Here is an 8051-nt window from a genome sequence, read left to right as displayed (position 1 = left end):
TGAGCTTCTTAAGGACAAGACGCATGGTATAACTGGCCCTAAAAAATATCTCAAATTCTAATTACTGGCGTACGACATGGATTTCTATCCGTTTCTAGTGGATAGAAGTGTGCAATGAAGTTTAAGGATCAAAAAGAAGGTTTGGACAGCTCAATGAATAATCTGCTACGGGTGAAAGACGACGTGTCGATTCTCCATCTTGCGACTATTCCTAATTTCTCACAAATTATCCAAGTAAAACATAATCTGACCACAGTAAAAACACATTTCTATCATTTATTAACACGTAGATATTCAACATCAACATTATAAACATTGTACTATATGAAATAACAGTAGCTGAATTGGTTTCTCTGTGTTTACGTCTGACTCTTCTGTGAACGGCTGTGTGCCGATGACGTCGATATGGGCTTCGCAGCACGGCCTACGTGCAGAACGCCACCTCCCAGGGTGTTCCCAAGTGTTCCTCCTAGACTGCCAACGGTGTCTCCCAGGCCTACGTCTACCGCGGCCGATCTTCGCGTCGTGGTGCTCTGGGCGTCCGCTGGGCCAGCCATCACCAGTATGGCAGTCACAACCAGCGCTGTCATCACCAAACTCTGTAATAAAACAATTACTTGTGAATAACTTCTTTCACTTTCCTACTTGTACATAAAATACTTTCTTATGCTGGAACCCCAATAATAGCTGTGACTGCGGTAAATTCGACGTATGTGACAACAGCTTACGTTAGCAAGTAGTACTACAAGGGTTGAAATTCATTCATTCATTCTTTCAGCTCCGTCATGGAAGGTATCCTTTGGGGAAATGGATCAACTCAAGCTATACGTTTATCTGTTTAGACTGACAAAATTATAGTTTACAAACATATACTTCAAACGGATAAAAGATAATGTGAAGCAGGTGGAGCAGGGTATCCCACCTAACGCTGCCACCTCATATTTCTGAAATAACCCGAATTTGAAAAGTGCAGTTGATCAGGAATTCACTTATGTCAGGGTCTCATACAAAGGGTAAGAATTCACAATCCCTGCAAGTGAACAAACATCACGTTCAACACAAAGATACGTTTATTCTTTTCTTTCTAATGGCACATGTATTATTTCTGTGAAAAGGAAAGCTAAAGGTACATCTAGTGCTGGCAGACTTGCTTACGTTACACCTTGGGGAACACTTGAAATAATGGAAATGATGCCGCAGTTACTGCCATAATGGTATAATGCCTTAATGTGGGTTGGCTGCACCATGTGAAAGTCTGCTGTAGGCAACCCTTGCTGTTCTCATTATGGTAGAAACTGTGGCGCGCTTGCCATTCTTTAAAGTCTACGTAATTGAGAAGGTATGAAGTTTAGAACATTGAAAACCAGTCTGCCGTCACTAATTTTACCTGTATTTTTCATTTCTGTGCAAAAAACCTACATGTTCCACTTAATTTTTTTATATTGTGTTAAAAATGCGGGTGCATGCACGATAGGTAAATATAAAAACTGAAGAACTGACAGTAGCTGAAGGAAGTTGAGGCAGCCATTTGCCATCTTAGTTGGATACCCAAATATTCCAGCCAGTTGACTGCTGCATGTGTTGCGTCTGCAAAGTCTCTCCAGGTACGCATGAATTTTCTTTTTGGGCAGCAGTGAAAAATGAAAAAATGTGGTGCACTGTTTGTTCTGAAGTTCCTCAGTATCATTGGTTGCCGTCGTACATTCTCCATTTATGTAAAGTTGCTCTGGTCACAGTTTGTCAGGTTGTGATACGGCTGAGGGACATCTATATTTTTTGTTGGTTGCTTCGGTCCCGAGGGTTGGATGATTGCGTGTATTTTAAGCATCTTCTCACAATGATGGAACGACGTCCACTAATTTGTCTATTACTCTCTTACATTATAGCTTTCTGGTGCGACTTGGCTATTCTTTACACAGATTTCTCTAGATTCTCTAGATTTTAGTTGGGTGCGTCGTAAATTTTTCAGTGTTACATCAATTGGTAAATCTCTCGATTTTTTTGGTTTCGGTCACTCATGTGGTTCTGGTTGTTGTCGTCGGAGATTTGGTGGTACAATATTTGCAAGTACTGTCAGCCATGGTATTCGAGTGAATTTATGAGTTCCTGTCATGATCTACGTTTCATCACTTAGATAGATATCGATGTTGTTCACATGGGTCCTTCTACTCCAAATAGGAGAACATTATTCGGCAACATGATACAAACTTTCTTTTACTGTCGTTCGTAAGATGTTTGTTTTAGAGCCGCAACTAGCACTAGTCAGTTTCTGTAATATATCTTGATTTTAGGATTCATCGTTGAAGCTGATGTCTTCAGTCTGAAAACAGGTTAAATGTAGTTCACCACGCTTCTTATCCTGAGCAAGCCTCTTCAATCCGCATAATCACAGCATCCTCCATCCATCAGAATCTGCGTACTGTATTCATCTCTAGGTCTCCCTCCATAAAATTTACCCTCCACGCTGCCCCCAGTACTAAATTAGTGATCCCTTTATGTCCCAGAATTTGTTCTATCAATCTATATCTTCTTTTAGTCAAGTTATGTCAGAAATTTATTTTCTCTCCAATCCTGTATCTTACCTTCCCATTGGTTACGTGATCTACACATCTGATCTTCAGTATTCTTCTGTAGCGTCACATTTCAGAAGCTTCAATTCTCTTCTTGTCTGACCCGTTTATCGTCCATGTTTCACTTCCATAGAAGGCTACAATCCAGACAACTATTTTCAGAAGTGAATTACTGACACATAAAACTGTAATCGATGTTCACGAAATTCTCTTCATCATAAATGGTTTTCATCCCATTTTATATTCTCTCTACTTCGACCGTCATCAGCTATTTTGCTGCCTAAATAGCAAAATTCATCTACTACTTTTACGGCCTCATTTCCTAATCCAGTTTTCTCAGCTTACTCTGACTAGTAGTAGTCGGTAAAAAAAATGATCCCTATGTAATAGTAATAGTAGTTGACATAGTAACTGCAGCTCATAATTCGCACTGACAGAGATGCAGGCGTGACAAATACTTTGGTAAATTTTGAACAAGGAAGTATTTGGATTTGTTTCTTCAGTGGAAAAAGACACGCACTTTGCAAATGATAACTGATGCCATAGCAAACCTGGACGCCTCTAGGTAAAAAAGGGGTGCCTTGGTAACACTTGTGTGACCAACCGCAAGGTAGTTAAAAACAACAGATATAACAATATAGACATTTACCAGCTGAATAACTGTACATGTTAATGGTTAATTTATATCCGCTAGGTAAATAACTAATAATTAACTGAAATTACAGTAAGTCACTAGCATACACTATGAACTAAATGAGATTAATCTCCATACAGCTGACTTTGTGTAGTTGAGTTGTTCAAGATATACAGCTATGACTTAGTGTAGTTGCTCCAGCGAGTATCTGTGAAACGTTGAACTGATCACTGTTACCTACTTTCAGTTTATGTCCTCCATTTTCACACGTTGTAAAGTTCTGGTATGTATCATCGAGCTTTTGCACCCTTGATAACCAAGCTCGTTATGTCTGAGGTGCGTGATCTTAACAGCTTTCAATTCAATTTCACTTATACGACTTCGGAACTAATTTGCGGATCACGTAACGAGGGACGTACAGTTTAACGCCTAGAATAATGATGCTACTACTCATTTATACACACATCAAAAAAGTGTTTTGCGCCATCCCGGTTCCCAGAACTCCTGAAGGTAGACGTTCACTGTGGATATTGTATCGCAGACACAGTCCCTTTGACTATTCAGAGATGCCGATCAGTTCGTCATTTCACCAGCAAGGAGGTACACGGCTCGTGTTATCTGTAGTTCAACCATGCCTAGAAGGTCAATACTGCGGTTCGATCGCGTACGCATTGTTACTTTATGCCAGGGAGGGCTCTTAACAAGGGAAGTGTCCTGGTGTCTCGGAGTGAACCAAAGCGATGTTGTTGGGACATGGAGGAGATACAGAGAGGTAGGAACTGTCGATAACATGCCTTGTTCAGGCTGCCCGAGGGCTACTACTGCAGTGGATGACTGCTACCTAAGGATTATGGCTCAGATGAACCCTGACAGCAACACCACTATGTTGAATATTGCTTTTAGTGCAGCCACAGGACGTCGTGTTACGACTCAGACTGTGCGCAATAGGCTGCATGATGCACAACTTCACTCCTGACGTCCATGGCGAGGTCCATCTTCGCAACCACGACACCATGCAGCACAGTACAAATGGGCCGAACAACAGGCCGTATGGACCGCTGAGGATTGGCATCACTTTCTCTTCACCCATGAGTGTCGCATATAAGAGTACCTTCAACAAGACAATCGTCGGAGACGTGTTTGGAGGTAACCAGGTCAGGCTAAACCCCTCAGACACACTGTCCAGCGAGTGCAACAAGGTGGAGGCTCCTGCTGTTTTGGGGTGGCATTATGTGTGGCCGACATATGCCGCTGATGGTCACGGAATGGTCAGATACAGAGAGGTAGGAACTATCGATGACATGTCTTGCTCAGGCTGCCCGAGGACAGCTCTCCTGTTGGAGAGTTTGTCGTTTTCTCTGTTATTCTAATTTATTTTGTTTGAATTTCATCCAACTCACACTTCTTTTCCTCTCTGTATCGTATCAGCAGATTTAACGAAGCAATGAGGAAGTAATATTCCAAAGATGTCACGTTAATAACTAAGTGAACTTTTCTTAATCTCAATATTTACTTTACCTAAACGCCGTCGTATTAAGTTTGACTCAGGAGTGTGTATGCTCGAATGTGACTGAAACTTCAAATAAAGGATTGCTACTTCGGAGGACCTGTTTTCCAAGACATTTCGGTTGAGTGTTTTGCACTAGAGATTGCTAGTTCACATGGCTAACTTAATACAAAAATTGACGCAGAGACGCACGCGCAAAGGCAAACGCTGCATGAGAGACCTGAGTCGAGTTTCGAGCCCTCTTCGAATGTTGTTGAATCAGCTGCGCGCAGGCGCATGCGTAATGCTAACACTACAAGCGCGCTCTCTGTCAAAATGCGCACTCGCGGAGATAAAATTCAGATGGCAAATTAATAAAATTAAATGTGCCGTGTCATCCGTCACAAAATGTTTTCTTTTTGCACAAGTTAAAGAAATTACTGGGTCCACACCTTATCCGGTTGAACCCGGCATCACGACTAACAGGATGTTCCACCAAATGTATTTCCTTTGATTCTTTAATAACGGAGTGCATTTTTGTGACAGGGTAATCCATTAAATTGTCTGTGGAGATACAATACATAGCTATGGCTAAGTCATTGGGCTGCATATCGTGTTCAAGGCGTCTTTATCACATTATGAGTGTTGTCTGACCTATGTAGGCTTTGCCACACTGGCAAGGTATTCCGTAGATTCCAGCCCTCCACAATACCAGATCGGCCTTTGCCAAGCCGTGGAGAGTACAAGTCTTTGCATATGGGCGGAAGATTACTTTTTAACGTAACGTTTTCTTTATATTGCGCCTAATCTCGACGAAAGATTGCCGACGTACAGGAGGAATACCCTTGACTTGAACCACTGCCTCTCCTCTTGTTTGTGTAGGTGTTCACGTTCCTCCTTCCTTGAACCAGTGGTTATCTGATGCGCAGAATATCCATTATCTTTGAACGCAGACTGTAGCTCCTTTGCAAGGCTAACTCTATCAGCCCAGTGCACCAAAGTTCAGGAAGATTGAGCAATTTTTGGAGGACTAGAACCTATATTTTTCGATACACTATTTTAATTATGTACATAAAAGTGCTCTGTTCACAATTAACTCAGTGTCCAAAGTTGCATCGTATCATGAGGAATACCAGAACATACTTGATCGAAATTGCAATGCCTACTCCAGATAACTACGTCGACGATCTATGAACGAATTAAATTCTAAAGGAACAGCAAATTAATTGGATTCAGTAGGGAATCCTCCCGATATATTCACACAAGCACATTTAACTTTTACAAAAAAAAAAGTTCAAGTATGTGTGAAATCTTATGGGACTTAACTGCTACGGTCATCAGTCCCCAAGCTTACACACTACTTAACCTAAATTATCCTAAGGACAAACACACACACTCATGCCCGAGGGAGGACTCGAACCTCCGCCGGGACCAGCCGTACAGTCCATGACTGCAGCGCCCCAGACCGCTCGGCTAATCCCGCGCGGCTGTTATTAATCACCAGCTACCTCCCATGAATGGATCCCTTTTACATCAAATCGGGAAATGATATGCATGTGAACTATAACCCTATCCGCTGTCACTGTAAAAGCGATTAATTATTTCTTGTATATAGTTCGGCAAGTTAGTTTTTTTTCTTTACAAGATAAATTACAACATTTTAACAGATAGCGTAATTATAATCTAATGAAGTCACATTTTCGAGAGGTCAAAATCTTTGTACGCAATGTGTACTCTAATCACAATATTAATGTACCTAACAATGGTTCTTAACCGATCGACTTGGGCATAAGGACGTAGGATTCGTTACTGCTCTCTTAGCTCCGTTATACAACCTGCGTAAATACACACATCAAAAAAAGGTTTTGCATCACCTCGGTTCCGTGACTTTCGGAACCAGTAGAGAAAATTGAAATAGTGAGCAACATAATCATCATTTTCTCCCATTTTATTGCTCATGAAAACCACACATTGCACGTTGTACCGCCATACATCGAGACCTTCAGAGGTGGTGGTCCAGATTGCTGTACACACCAGTACGTCTAATACCCAATAGCACGTCTTCTTGCATTGATGCACGTCTGTATTCGTAGTGGCGTGCTATCCACAAGTTCATAAAGGCACTGTTGGTCCAGATTGTCCCACTCCTGAAAGGCGATTCGGCATAGATCTCTGAGTGGTTGGTGGGTCACGTCGTCCATAGAAAGCCCTTTTCAATCTATCCCAGGCATGATCGATAGGGTCCATGTCTGGAGAACATTCTGGCTAGCCTAGTCGAGCGATGTCGTTATCCTGAAGGAGGTAATTCACAAGATGTTCATGATGGTGCGCGAATTGTCGTCCATGAAGACGAATGTCTCGCTAATACACTGCCGATATGGTTGCACTATCGGTCGGAGGATGGCATTCACGTATCGTACAGCCTTTACTGGCCCTTCCATGACCATCAGCGACATATGTTGGCCACACATAATGCCACCCCAAAACAGCAGGAGCCTCCACCTTGTTGCACTCGCTGGACAGTGTGTCTAAGGTGTTTAGCCTGACCTGGCACTCTAACAATGGTACGTTAGAATAGATACCGAGTGAGGTGATACAGAGGTTAACACAGTGGTCTCGCATTCGGGAGGAAGTCGGTTCAGATACATACAGATCTTCCGATTTAGGTTTTCTGCAGTTTCCCCAGATTTCTTGCGGGAAATGTTAGAATGGTTCCTTTGAAAGGCAACCACCGATTTTCTTCGCCATTCTTATCCTCCCCGAGCTTGTGCTATATCCCTAATGACCTAGACCTCGACATTAAACCCTAACCTTCGCTATTTCCGTTTTGTACAATAGAAGAATACTTGTCATGGAACCGTCAGGTATCATACGCTTAAAACTTCCCAAAGACAAATGTTAGATCAATAAATTCTAAATGACAGTAGCATGGAAGTGAGATTCTCTTACCGTTGCATTCAGCTTTTGACTAACCATTGCTTCGACTTCTGTTGCACTGTGTACCCTGTTGCGAAGTGGAGGTATATATACAGCGGATTATCTCCTTGCGTGTCGGGAAGTCACCACTGGTGTCGTGGTCGCAGCGGGTGGGAACGTTGATAGCGATTCCAGAGGGAAGGTCATTCTTCGTTAAGCTTTGCTAATTACATCCGCTAACCGTCAACAAATATGACTTTGTCAGATATCGCTGGACGGCTCATATTTCCTGCGCAACTCCTTTGAATATCTGAAAGAGCTCTGTAAATTAAGTAATTGTTTTCGAATGGTTCAAATGGCTCTGAGCACTACGGTATTTAACATCTGAGGTCATCAGTCCCATAGAACTTAGAACTTCTTAAACACAGCTAATCTAACAACATGA

At 42.1% G+C, this 8051-nt stretch overlaps 1 long non-coding RNA gene across 1 annotated transcript; it reads right to left on the bottom strand.

The window, feature by feature from the left end:
• Positions 1–262: 262 nt before the first annotated feature.
• LOC126092257 (uncharacterized) lies at positions 263–7696 on the bottom strand. Its single transcript, XR_007521318.1, has 2 exons — positions 7640–7696; positions 263–599 (listed from the first exon to the last, which is right to left on the bottom strand). It is a non-coding gene; the product is annotated as an uncharacterized LOC126092257 (long non-coding RNA).
• Positions 7697–8051: the final 355 nt, after the last annotated feature.

This window comes from Schistocerca cancellata, chromosome 7 (genome assembly GCF_023864275.1).
Source record: "Schistocerca cancellata isolate TAMUIC-IGC-003103 chromosome 7, iqSchCanc2.1, whole genome shotgun sequence".
Classification (NCBI taxonomy): Eukaryota; Metazoa; Arthropoda; class Insecta; order Orthoptera; family Acrididae; genus Schistocerca; species Schistocerca cancellata.
This window is presented reverse-complemented; position numbering and strand designations above follow the sequence as displayed.